This window comes from Tetranychus urticae, chromosome 2, assembly GCF_039701765.1.
Source record: "Tetranychus urticae isolate SD_2017Ah chromosome 2, NJAU_TeUrti_SD_1.0, whole genome shotgun sequence".
NCBI lineage: Eukaryota > Metazoa > Arthropoda > Arachnida > Trombidiformes > Tetranychidae > Tetranychus > Tetranychus urticae.
In genome coordinates, this window is record NC_142959.1 from 25,538,315 (window position 1) to 25,551,400 (window position 13,086).

The window sequence follows — 13,086 nt, forward strand, 5'->3', positions numbered from 1 at the left end:
CAGAAAAGGTACCAAAATACTGACGATAGCTAAATTGTTGTAGCTGTTGAAGTAAATGGTAATAACAATAATTGGCCATTGAATGATGATTGATAAACAAAAATGTTGCTGATAAAAAAAAAGAGTCTAAAATTTTTATAGTCCACCTTAGATACTGGTCAATAAGGTCACGGTCTATCGATAGTTTAGGTTACTCTCTTTACTTTTTGGTATTATTATCATTATCATCATTATTATGATTATTTTTTACCTTCCTCTCTCTCTTACTTTGATTTCAACTGTTCCAAATATCTTGAAATAATAATCACAGCCAATCATGATGATGATCAATATAATAACAGTAGTCAATAATAATAACTTTCCTACAGTGGTGATAACAAATGATTTTGTTTAGTTTAATTTTTATCAACTTTTCGATACATATTACATACAATTGCAATTCCTAATTATGGTCACTTTGTTCAGTTTGACCCAAAACACTGGAAGAAAGCTACTGTTGAAAAATCAACTCAATTATGAACAATACAAGCTTTTATCGTATCTTTTCAAATCTTTTTACCATGTAATTATGTGACTATGCTTTACATGATTTTAAATTTGTCTCTGTAAATTGTGAACAAAATTAACTTGATACAACGTCAGTTGATTTAGCATCTTGCTTTACTTTTTCACAGTCTTCAAGATCTTCATCTTAAAGGTTCATTTTTTGGGGTGGATTCGTGCTTCAGCAATTCTAGGTTAACCTCAACATCCAAACAATACACAATATGAATAAGATGCTAATTATGATTAGCACGATTCGTTAGTGTGATTAAGATGAAACAACAGCCAACAACGCTGGAAAAAAGATGAGTTAAAATAAGCGCAAATCATAACCACAATAAACAATTGGATTTGTAGACTCAATACGCTATCTTTAAAATTACAATATGTTAATTTAATTGTGTAACGAATGTAAAAACGTAAAAATTTTCACGCCAAATTACCAAAATAAATTGCACCAACAATGGAAGATTTGCTATTTTCAAAATTAAAGATCATTTAAATTGATTTGTATCTGTCATTGATTTTTTCTTGATAATGTTGAGTGATGGCCAGTAACAATGGACGTGACCAAAGAAGAAAGTTCATTTTTCGTTTTGACCTTAAACTCTTATAAAAACGATAATTGTAAACACCATTGCTATCGTCATCGTAATCATCGCTGAATTGATTAAATGGAAGAAAGAATTATCGTTTCCCTGAAAGAACCAACCTTTTCATCGAGAATGTTAACTGGAAGAGGAAAAGAAATCAAATATTAGTATAACTATTGTCATGTTAAATTGTGCTAAATCAGCATTGAAATTATCGTTAATTTAATTATCTTACTCATTTTGGGATTTGTTTCCATGCAAAATGAGATATAAATGAGTTCAAATGTTAATAGCCAAGTCAATTGACCAATAGAATTGATAATTAAATTAATAGTAATGTTTATCAAATTTTCTGAATATTTTACTCACGTTGAGCTTGTTTTGCAGTTAAAGAGAACCAGTTCATCCGCAATTGAATATATTAAAAAGGTTAATCAATTGGACAGGATTTTTCCCGAGTTGACTCGCTTAATATTGAAGGAAACATTTTCCCTCAATAGATTGAATAGCGTCTGAAATACTTTCTGTTCCAATGACAATTTACAGACAATTGTGAAGATGCTAGTTATGATTGATTAACTGTCAAGTCTAACTTTAGTCTCTTGTAATACAATTATTCAAAGTTGAACCAGATTAAACATTATCGGTACAAGACTGATCATATTTTTTTCATCTCACTCCTCATGTGTAGCTGGAAAATATTGCCACAATCATGAATTAATCTAATCAATCACTTAATTTCGTTAACAGCATCACCTCGGCGGTAAATCCAATAGAACCGAAAATGTTTTTAGACAAACAAAATATTACAATTCAATAACACGTTAATCCAAAGAGCAAACAAAGTGATCCAATGTTTATAAGCAAATCACCTAAATTATTACACAGTTAAAAGATACAAGTGAATAAATATTAGATAATAACAGATAGCAATAAAATTGGAAAAAAGAAAGATGTAACTCACCTGACAGTTAATAATAAATTGCGAGCTTTTACGGATCGTTGATTATTCATTAATAGAAGAACCAAAATTTAGGTATCAGTTATACCATTATGAATAAGTTGCTTTTTCCGTTTTTTTCATGGGTTTAGAGATTGAGACAAGAAAAGGTAAAAAATAATGGCAATGTTTGTAATTATCTGGAAGATATCGGTAAACATGATAATGATGATGATAATAATATAAAGTTATTGGTTTAGCCGGAAACAGCAACAATTGGGCCTTTTTGGTGATCCTCATTAATAACAGGATATCCTCAAGTCTCCTCCTTTATTAATTATAAACACATTACTAGATGATGGCCCAATGGAATTGAATGAATTGCTGAATAAAGAGCCCAAAAATTCACACTTTTTATGATCACAGTTAAGGTTGAAATTTATTTCCGTTCAGTTGATTGTATTATACGATTAAAAACACAATATTATGGTTAAAATTAGCATAGATTGTATTAGGAAAATGTATCACAGTTTATAAAAAAGTAGCCAAGTGAGAAACAACATTTTCCCGCAAATTATTTAAGGGGTTGTTCACTGATTACGAACCGATTGATTCTTCAATATTAAGTCAATAGTTCATTGTATTTCAATCATGACTTTCAGGCAAAATTTTCCTTAGAATCCTTTTCTTGACCAAAATTTTTACACAAAAATTGATACATTCTTTTAATAATAAAATCTCTTTATTCAACAATTTAAAAGCAACTTAATTTCAGATTAATGGTATAAGTATCTCATGGAGGTTTATAGTGAGAGGTTGTCATCAAAATGAGCCATTTTGATTGTAAATCAAAGGTTTGATTGTTATTTGCTTAAAATATTATTTGTAATCAATTGAGATTTGATTGAATTGTCTCATCATTTCTGATGTTCAAACAAAGACTTGAGATGCCTTAAATTTGGTCAAATAATATTGAATGAAGGAGGGTAAAGTGTTGTTTATGTTGATCAAATAATCATTTTGTGTGATTCATTTTGTACACCAAATTGCAAACAATTGGCAACAATTGTCATTTAAAGTTGTCCACATTCAACTAAATAAAAGGCTTATTAGTAAATGTGATAATTTGAGAGAATTGAAATTGTCACTGATTTTCCCTGCCAAATATGAATTGTATGGTTAATCAATGGTAATGGTTAAAGATGAAATGGTCAAGAAAAATGACTTGATCCACTTTTGTCCTCTCATCTGGTCAAGTTGTATCCTACATTTTGATTAGACGAAAGGCGATGATCAAGAAGATGATCAAGTAAAAACCAAAATGGCTAAAGCAACTGTTATGGGGACGAATCAAGAGTGTTGAGTAAATTCGTGATTCCCATTTTGAAATGTCCAATCCTCAAAGGTAAAAGATGTTTTCCAGGGTAGCTTAAAAGGTGTACAAATGGCTGGTAAAATGTCTCTCAATCTGTGATTCTGATCACTGAGAAGATAAAGACTGAGTTATATAATGCGAAAACTTGAACAAAAATAATAACAAAACCCAATTCTCTGGTTATTTCACTTTTACACTGACAATCAGATTAACAATATATTTTGTCTTCCTTCTTAATCTTATCCCATTCTTACCTTATGTTAATGCCCATCAAATATGTAATCAGTTTATTGGATTGAATATGGAACAGGCTTGAATACCATGAATTTACCCAGAAAAAATCAAGATTCAATAATACAATAAGATAATTGGAAGCTAAACATATAAACAGTGATTATTGATCTGATTTCATTTTGGTAAATTTGTTTTGGTTTGACTGTAAAATATTGGTTTTTGGTAGCAACCAGATTGGGTTTACTTTGCCCTCAATGTCTCTGTTTTGACTTTCATTATTCCCAAACAATTTCATTGGGATTGAAATGACAATTTACATTAAATGATCATTTGAATGATTCCTTAAATCATTGCTCTAAGTCATCCTTTAAATCATCATTTGAATCATTATTTAAATCCAAAATGGCAGATCATTTGAAAAGATTAGTAAATCTTTTTGGATATCAAACATGTTCAAGTTGAAATGATTGTAAAAGTTACTAACCTTAAAGTGTATCCAATGTGTAAGTTATTGTAGATACTGATGATTAAAATGATGAAGAGTAGATGATGATGATGATGATTATGTTGATAATGATGATCCAGAGAGGGAGGATAAAGATGAATGTGGTTAGAGAGCGAAACTGAGCAAAGGAAGATGAAGAAAAAAACGAAATGAACTTAATTTGAAATGATCGATGGTTTGTGATGATCAACTATCATCTTAAATAGAGTAGTGATGATGATGAGAAGAGGAGGAAGATAAGTGATGTTGATAATGATGAGGCTAAGCTTGATATAATGTGAAACAACAAAGCCAATGAATGAAGATTAAAGTGTAATAGAGAGGAAGACAATTGTTTCCGCAACTAAATCATTGAATCATTTCAAGAGCCTTTTTTTGGTTAATGTTTAAATTAAAATTATTTTTCTCCGTTTTTTTGTCTTCAAGTTGACATTTTTAATTTTGGCGCTTCTTCCAATTTCTTGCCGCCAACAATGGCTAGTGAAGGCGGTTACGCCATGTTGCTTAACATGAGTCAATGGGTTAATGATATTTCTGGTTAAACAGTTATTTTTGATTTTTAATCAATTTCAATTTGCTTTTTATATGTTTAATCAACAGTTAAATAACCTAGTTCCATCACAGTGAAAACAATTTACTCGTCAGTATTGATTAATCGTTAAATCTGGATCTAAAAAATCACCATTATTTAAACCTTTAGCTTTCATCAACTTTACCCATTCAAGGTTATTTATCCTTTTTTTATCCTTCTAACCATAATCTTTTATTATCTTTCATCGTCTTTGATCATCTTCATCATTACCAACATCATCTTTTTCATCTTCCTTGTAATCATCAACTTTTTTGTGCTCATCATCCCAGGTTTACTGATCTCTCTAATTACTGCTAAATCATCAAACTCAAATCAGTTTTTTGTTGTTGCTGGTTTTTTATGCTTCCCTTTCAAGCTCAAGGCTCGCCTTTTGATCTTCATCATACATCTTTGTCGTTTCTTAATATTTTGGCTTCACATCTACATCATAATATTCAACATGTAAGGTAAGGTAATGATGTTAAAAAGTGATACGAAAAAAAGTATCGATTTACCTTAATTAATTGAGTTGATACTGTTTTTGTTTTACTGTAAACCTTTTCGTGCAATGCTCCAACCATCTTATGAGTTGACTAACCATTTTTTGTCAAAAGACTGTAAATCAAAGGAAAATTTTCTCTATGTCAAGAGCTTCAGGTTAAATTATACATCAAATCACTTGAATTGTCTATTTTACCTGAAAAGGTCTTTTATGATCTTCTCAATTTGGAAAAATAGTCATTTTCTTCAATCTTTATCGATACAAATGTCTCATTTTTGCAAATATTTAAATTGCAATTATCCGATGTTGTATCTCAAAATGTATCTAAAAAACTTGATCGATCCTTAATAATCGATCAACAGTAAACAAATTGTTTTTTTTTGTAATCAATCCGTAAATGTCAGCCATATTTTACTAAACATTTTTAATCATAACATGAAACAATAACAATCAATCATTGACTGATTTTAATCATGTTACCAATGTCAATGTGAAAAAGACGGACAAAAGGTAAATCCCAAGTTGGCCTATCGGTTAACCCATAATCATCTAATAGCTTCAAAAGTCAACAACCATTCTGTTTGTGTTATTTATACTTTCCTCAGTCGAGACTCACAGGTGAACCAAATTTAGCAGCATCAATTATTCACAATTAATTCATTAATAAATGGTCAATAACTCAAAGGATAAATGTCAAATCTAAAGATCATAAACAGTTAATAAATCAGTAAAGTTTGACCAAACAAAAGGGGTTCAAAATGCTTCAAGTTATACTGGTTGATAATTTGAGTTGAACCTCTTCAGTTTAACCAGTTTGTACCAAAAAATCGTTACAAAGGAATTGAAAAAATGGTCAATATAAAGCAAGAAAAGACCATTTCACCATTCAACTCTTTAACTTGAAAAGCAAATAAGTTTGAAATGTGTATCTACAGTTCAGTTGAATTCAGATAGACTTGAAAGTATATAATTTTAGTTTCCTAAGAAAACACAGTAAGAAGATTGAAGATGAAGACAATGGATGAATAAAAAAAGTTGACAAAATAATCGATGCAGTTAACTTTGAAAGTTGATCAAAATGAATTAGACTTTTCTTTTAAAAAATCATCAATTTAACTTGAAATCACAATAGTTTTCAGGATTTTTAAGATTTCCATTATTTAAATGATGAACTTACTGAAAATGATTAAACAATTGATCAGATTTGAACTGAAGGTCTAGTGAATAAGTCATTTACAAAGCCTTTTTTCACAATCCATTTCTCAATTGATTGAAAAGTGAACAAAATTTTGATTGTCACAATGATTCTAATTGTTGTTTGCGTCTCTGCTTCTGTTTTTGATGATGTTCCTGATGATGTTGATGACAAGTTGAAATTACATGTTTAAACTCATCATCATTTAACCATCAATGTTTCAACCAATTTAAACTTGAAATGAATGAAACATTAACAAAAAAACAACCAACAATGTCTCTTGTTATTTTCATGTCCTCATTTTTGGTCCTCGTTTCACTTGTTATTTTACTTCTTTTTTGGCAGGTTACAATCACAAATGGTTCCTAGTTGTTGTTACCTTGACTGTGAAGTACAATTGGAGTTGCAATTAAACTGGCGAGCAATTAAACAGACTCGAAGTTAGCCAACCATTCAACACTTAAATCATTGATTCAACCAGAGAAATAATCTTTCCGTTCATTTGATGCTTTCACTTTCTGATAACTTTAAATTTCAGGTAACTAATGAAAAATCAAGTTGAAACACTTTCAGTCCTAACAGTTTAAAACATGATTGACAATTTAGTTTTACAATTACCATGTTCCTTGACATTTTAGTACAGCGATTATAAGCGCGTTTCTTGCTCGTAAATTGAGTCAACATTAACCATACACTTCTAGAGCTTTATAAAACCGATAAAAAGATTAATAATGAGACAGATTTTTCGAATCAAAAAGCGTTTATTAAATTTGAAAAACGATATTAGCGATATTAAGTTATTGATCAAGAAAAAAGAATCTAAAAAGCAGAAGAAAGCCGGTTAAATTTGATTTTTGGAGCGTATTTAGTAATGAAATCGTTATTTTCGGCTTCGAAACGCTCCAAACGTTTGTTGCCAATGAATTTTTTAAAATCATGAGTCCATGTCAGTTGCTCACGGTTTGAATTGAGTAGTTCATAGACGGACTCGAAAAGTTTCTCGCCGTTTTTAATTTTTTTTAAATTGACGAAAATCATGTCAAGCGTTTTAACTGACAAATATATATACCGGTTTATATATTTTTCATGCTCAGATGAAAGATTAAAATTCCATGAAAAATAGACTCCATGGTGTAAAAATAGTAGAAAGAACGTTGGGATATCGGTTGATATCTTGATGTATCTGGTTAATCCAGGTATTTTGTGTGTTAAGTTATTGTAATTTGTGCGATTGAATTCACCGAGGAGGCAGCAAAAACGGTTAAAAGTTAAGTCTCGTGGACTTATGTTAAGACCGGTTTTCACAACCAAGTCTGGATGCCCTTTGAATTTCAATGAAGCCTCGCCATTACCACGAATTAATGGTTTAAAATTTGCTTTACCTCCGACGATGAATTCATTGATCAAATTTGCAATAATTTTTGAACCTAATGATGCTAAAACCGGTAAATAAACGTTTTTAATAGAAACCATATCCGTAGTCACTTTAGCATTGACCACTGGAATAACCATCCAAGGTTCGAAACCGGTTGGCCTGATTATTTCCTTTTGTGGAACGTTGGTTACTTTTTTTATTTTCAACTCCAAGTTTGAGCCATTTGTTTCAATGAGAATAGGAATTTTTTCACCACCGTATTTCACATAAACCGGTATTTGATTTATTGGAATATCCATTCCAAAATCTTCGATTGTTGTTTTTATTTGTGATAGAAATGTCATTATTTCTGAGTATTCGCCGGTCTTTGATTCACGAATCATATCTGGGTGAAATTTTAGTCTCAGATTTCGAAAGCTGTAAAAAACGTGAAAAAATCAATGAAAAAAAACAATAATTTAAAAAATGAAATTCAAACATACCTTCGATTAAGATCCTCGATTTTATTGATACAAAAAACATTGAAAGCCCAAAAAATGGTCATTTTGAAATTAGAACAATTTAAAATTGAAACAAGTTTGAAAAATGTTGGCAATTAATTTTTGAATTAAGTTGATGAGTGAAAAGATTGATAAGGAATGACCGGTTCGGCACGTTTGACTTTATATTAAATATCTACCATAGTTTCAATTAGCTTGATGATGCTAAATCACGCTAAATGATCTTAATGTCTTGTTAGAGTAAAAAAGCCTAATCAAGCATTATCAAGCTTATCTGTGGGTGCCTTAATAAAAACGTTTTACTGCATTAGGCTTTTTTAAGCACCTGTATAATAAACGTTGATACAAAAAATTTATCATTGTTAACAATTTCGGTAAGAAAAAGTGTTAAAATGTTTCAATGTTCATTGATAAATCCAAAGGTTAAATTGATAAACCAATAAATCTACCGATAAATCAGTCAATTATTTGATTCCCAATTGCATTAGAATGATGATTCGATAGAAAGAATCAGAACTCTTTTTTTTACAGAACAAATTTTTCTGTTTAACAATTTATTTATAGTTATTCAATGTTCAACAATAGTAGGAAAACTCTTGATGATCAAATATTTATCCTTCAGTTACTTTTGTTGAATACCTTTTTAGATGCATTCCTGTTTCATTAATATTTTATTACAATAATTGGGTCAAATCATAATCAAGTTGATTGAAAAGGTAAAAATAATTAAACTGTTGGAAACAAAATATAAAATGTTAATAACAATAAACGAAACGAAACCAAAAAATCAACAAAATCAATACAAAGTTACTGGGAGTTAAACCTCCAAACCAGTTATTAGTTTAAAAGGTAAAGACAATAATGATGGGAAATAAACAGTAAATTATAGTCAATTTTGTAGATAAACTTTTGTTTTGTTTCATTCACTTTTGAGATAATTTTTCACTTTAAACTGAAACCAGTTATTTATCGTTAGTCTCATTGAACTTGAATCTTGTCTGGTTCAGAGTATGATTGAGAAGGCGTAAGATGAAGATGAAGCCAAAAATAAAGATACAAACATATTATGAATCCAATGTAATCCAATAATCTTATTGTTATGTCAACTTGATAATCATCCAAAGAAACTAATCTATTTGGTTTTAATTTTTTGTTTCATTTTTATCTTTTCAGAATCACTCATTTAATGGCTGAACATGAATCTTGGTTATTCACTTTACCCTAAAACTCCAAGTTGCTCATCACTGAAGTTCATTCTTGAATCGCCCTTTTGTCCTGTTGATACCATCACTTGAAAAGGATATTGATAATTATTGGAGCTCAATAGAGCTGAGATGAATACGAGTGAACCCAAAATTGAAAATCATTGACACAAAAGTAACTCAATCATAACCTCATGAGTTTTATTAGTGATTCAATCTGATGACCAATTTGAACCAGACTCATCATCAATATTTCATGAATTATCAAGTCTTGGATGGGAAGTTGTTCAGTGAAGGTTAATTTTCTGACAATTTTACTTTTTTTTGTTCCTTCAACTGTCATGACGTTTAAGATGATGAGAATGGTTAGGACAAAACCATTTGAATCCATTATTACCGAATGATAAATGGACACTTTGGTCAACAATTGAAAGTACGAGTTGATTGAAGTTTAATGTTCAACCAAATGATAACTCTTTTTTTTAAGATAATGATGAGGATGACAATGATTTAACAATTGAATCCGCGAAATGCATTGAAACCTAATTGAACATGATGAGGAGGAGAAGGTAAAAAAAGAGTTTACGGTTGATTGTATTTTCAAAGTTGAATTACTGATTAATCTAAACTCGGTTGATTGTACAGTGGTTCATCATCATCAGTCTAGTGAAAGTAAGAATCGTAGTTCCGTTTAAAGCATAAACCGTGAAAAAGATGATGAAAAAAGAGTTGAAAGAGTGAAAAGACAGCAAGAAAATTACATGAAAATAAACGGTACAATAGCAATTACAGTCTCTTTGGAAGAAAATTGTTTCACAATTAGCTAATTTCGCCCAGGAATTTATCTGCCTTTCATGATAATAATGGTAATAAATAATAAGTTAACCTTTTTTTGCTCTTAAAAGATGAACAAGTCTATCAAAATACCAATTGAATGATAGTGGTTAAGGTTGCTCTGAATTATTTAACTGTAAGATTGATGGAGCCAAATTTAGACAATCATAGTTGTAAAAATTTAATATCGATTGTTGAACATTAACTTTAACCATTTATCCGGACAATTAATTTCCTCTACTCTGGACCTTCTTTATTGTTGAACATTTTGTCTAAAGTTAAGGTGAAAAATGATGAATTTACAAAGTGTAATCCAAACTGGTTAAGGATGGAGAGGTTAACACACCATGAAGAAAAGGTAAGCTTGAAAGAATTAATTTAGAGCTATTTAGTAATGTAATTTGCATCATTTTTTTTACCTTCACAGAAACAAAAAGTGCACTAATTAACAAAGGTAATGTAATTAGCAATGTTGGCAGTGTAAAGCTTGAGGAACAAGATTAAGCACAAAGGTCTTGAAGGTCTTGGAGTCTCATTTTTAAGCATCACAACGTGATATTGATGATCATTATCGTTCAATTTGATTGCCAAGGGGAAGTAAAATGGTATCGCGAAAGCACCCAAAGAATGATGATGATGATGATGGTTATGGAGTCCCGTGAAAGGTTTCATCAAAAAACATCAATCAAATAGGTATGTCCAGTCACGATGAGAACAGTTATGTACAGTGAAATGCGCTTCTCGCATAAAACAAGCAAAGTTTCAATCAAATTTAATAACTGTTTAATTTGATTATCACAGCTATTACTTGTTAATCGTGATCATTACAAAAATACAATTAAACAGAGAAAAAAATGGAATCGCTGTTGGCCAAACAGTGAGAAAAAAAGGTTCACTTTATGTGGACTTATGGCTTTACTGATTGGCATGTTTGAATAAATTTTTTACTTTCATCACAATTCAGTATTTACATTGGGTTTAGAGTCAGTTTGGTAAAATTTCATGAATGAAGCTTCATGAAAATCAATCGCAATTTGATAGCTTTTTGAAACAATATTCTGGTTTGGTTTTTTTTCACTGTAAATGTATGAAGTGTGTTTCATTCCCATTTTTGAAGATTTATTTTTTGCCAGAAATGAACGGAAAATTTGCAAGTTTTGGTCTAATAATTTTCATTTTTAATCATTTTTCAGTGAAGCGGCAACGTCGAAAAATTGGCACACTTCGATCATTAATTTTTTTCTCTAATTTTTTCAGATGGAAATAAATTTAATGGAAATATCGATCCAATCACGCAACTTGGCGAAAAATCTGTCGAGTGGTTCATAAGTGATTCCTCCTCAAAGTTAATGATTGATCAATGGGAAGAGGAAGGAACTCGAGATGAAAAGCTAAATTCTGTGGCTATTTTCAGATGTCTACATGTTGACCTGCGATGAGTACATTTTATCTTTCGTTGGTTGAGACAATTTACGGCAATTAAATCCATTTCATAAAATGTAATTTCCGTTTCCATTCGTATCAGTTCAAGGGTTTAAAGAACACGAATTATCCGGCGAAAGAACATTTGTTTTCGGAAAAATCCAGGAAATTTGAATACATTATTGATTAGAAAACAATTGCAAGTTATATTAGTTAATCAGAATGAAGGATGGAAAAAGAATTATCTTTTTCCTATGAATAAAGGAAGAAACATTATTTGTTAATCTGTTTCTGTGTGAAATATGCTGTTATGATGATACTTTGATTGGCAAAATTTACCGATTGAACTCATGTTAAATGTTTAAGCTTGACTGATTTACCATGTAAATTACCACAAATCAACCATTAAAATAAAAAGAGTTGATGGTGATGATGATGATGATAGCTTGTTTCGCATCATCAAACTTACGGAATCTAAATGAATAAACTGTCAACAGGCAAAGAAAGGTTTTAATCCTTTTTACACCTCAATATTCACAAAATTGGATAATCATCCAAGCGCCAGGTTAATCGATCATCACCAGCACCAGCCTCATCATTATCACCATCAATGGAAATGGTTCCCATTTGGTGTAAAAACTGAATCCATCAATTGTCATTGAAATTGAACCTTTAACAATTTCAACTTCACTTTCATCATTCAACGCTTTATGGAGTTGAAAATTGTAAAAATGGATTCAACTTCCCATGAAGGATAAATTTCACATTCAAAAAAATCTCTCGCACAACATATTAATATGAATAATTATTTACAATTAAAGGTTTCACTTTAACTCAATTAACATTGTCTCAGAGTCTTTGACATTGTGACATATTGTTAATGGCAACATTTGATCAACATCTTTGTTTGTTTTGTAATCATTTGGTTCTCACAATTTAGTCAAGTTAATTATGGTTTCTCCTTTCGCAGTAATAACCATTATTTGATTGTTTTAGATCAGTGATGCAGAATTGAGGCAAAAAAAAGTTAAAAAAAGCACTTTAAAGATGTAAAAATCAAGAAACTTGAACTTGGCGAAACAATCAAAGGCAATTTTGCAATTAATTTTCATTTTCAACTCATTTATGCACCTCTTTCTTGTGTGAATTTACATGTTGTAAAATAACAACAATCAAGGTAAACATCTTCACATAATCAAGCCAATTGTTGAACAATTTAAATCCAATTCAATAGATTGTTACCTCTTTTGGTTAATTTTGGTTTCCAAATAAAGAAACGGAAAATATCTTCACCT

General features: G+C 30.3%; 2 long non-coding RNA genes across 2 annotated transcripts; one reads left to right on the plus strand and one right to left on the minus strand.

Moving 5' to 3' along the window:
* Positions 1 to 642: 642 nt before the first annotated feature.
* On the minus strand, positions 643 to 2,799 carry LOC107360901 (uncharacterized). The gene is made up of 3 exons (XR_001568408.3): positions 2,101 to 2,799; positions 1,506 to 2,008; positions 643 to 1,275 (listed from the first exon to the last, which is right to left on the minus strand). It is a non-coding gene; the product is annotated as an uncharacterized LOC107360901 (long non-coding RNA).
* Positions 2,800 to 4,690: 1,891 nt separating this feature from the next.
* On the plus strand, positions 4,691 to 12,224 carry LOC107360767 (uncharacterized). The gene is made up of 6 exons (XR_001568370.3): positions 4,691 to 4,915; positions 5,052 to 5,228; positions 6,804 to 6,996; positions 9,507 to 10,727; positions 10,797 to 11,062; positions 11,627 to 12,224. It is a non-coding gene; the product is annotated as an uncharacterized LOC107360767 (long non-coding RNA).
* The last annotated feature ends 862 nt before the right edge of the window (positions 12,225 to 13,086 follow it).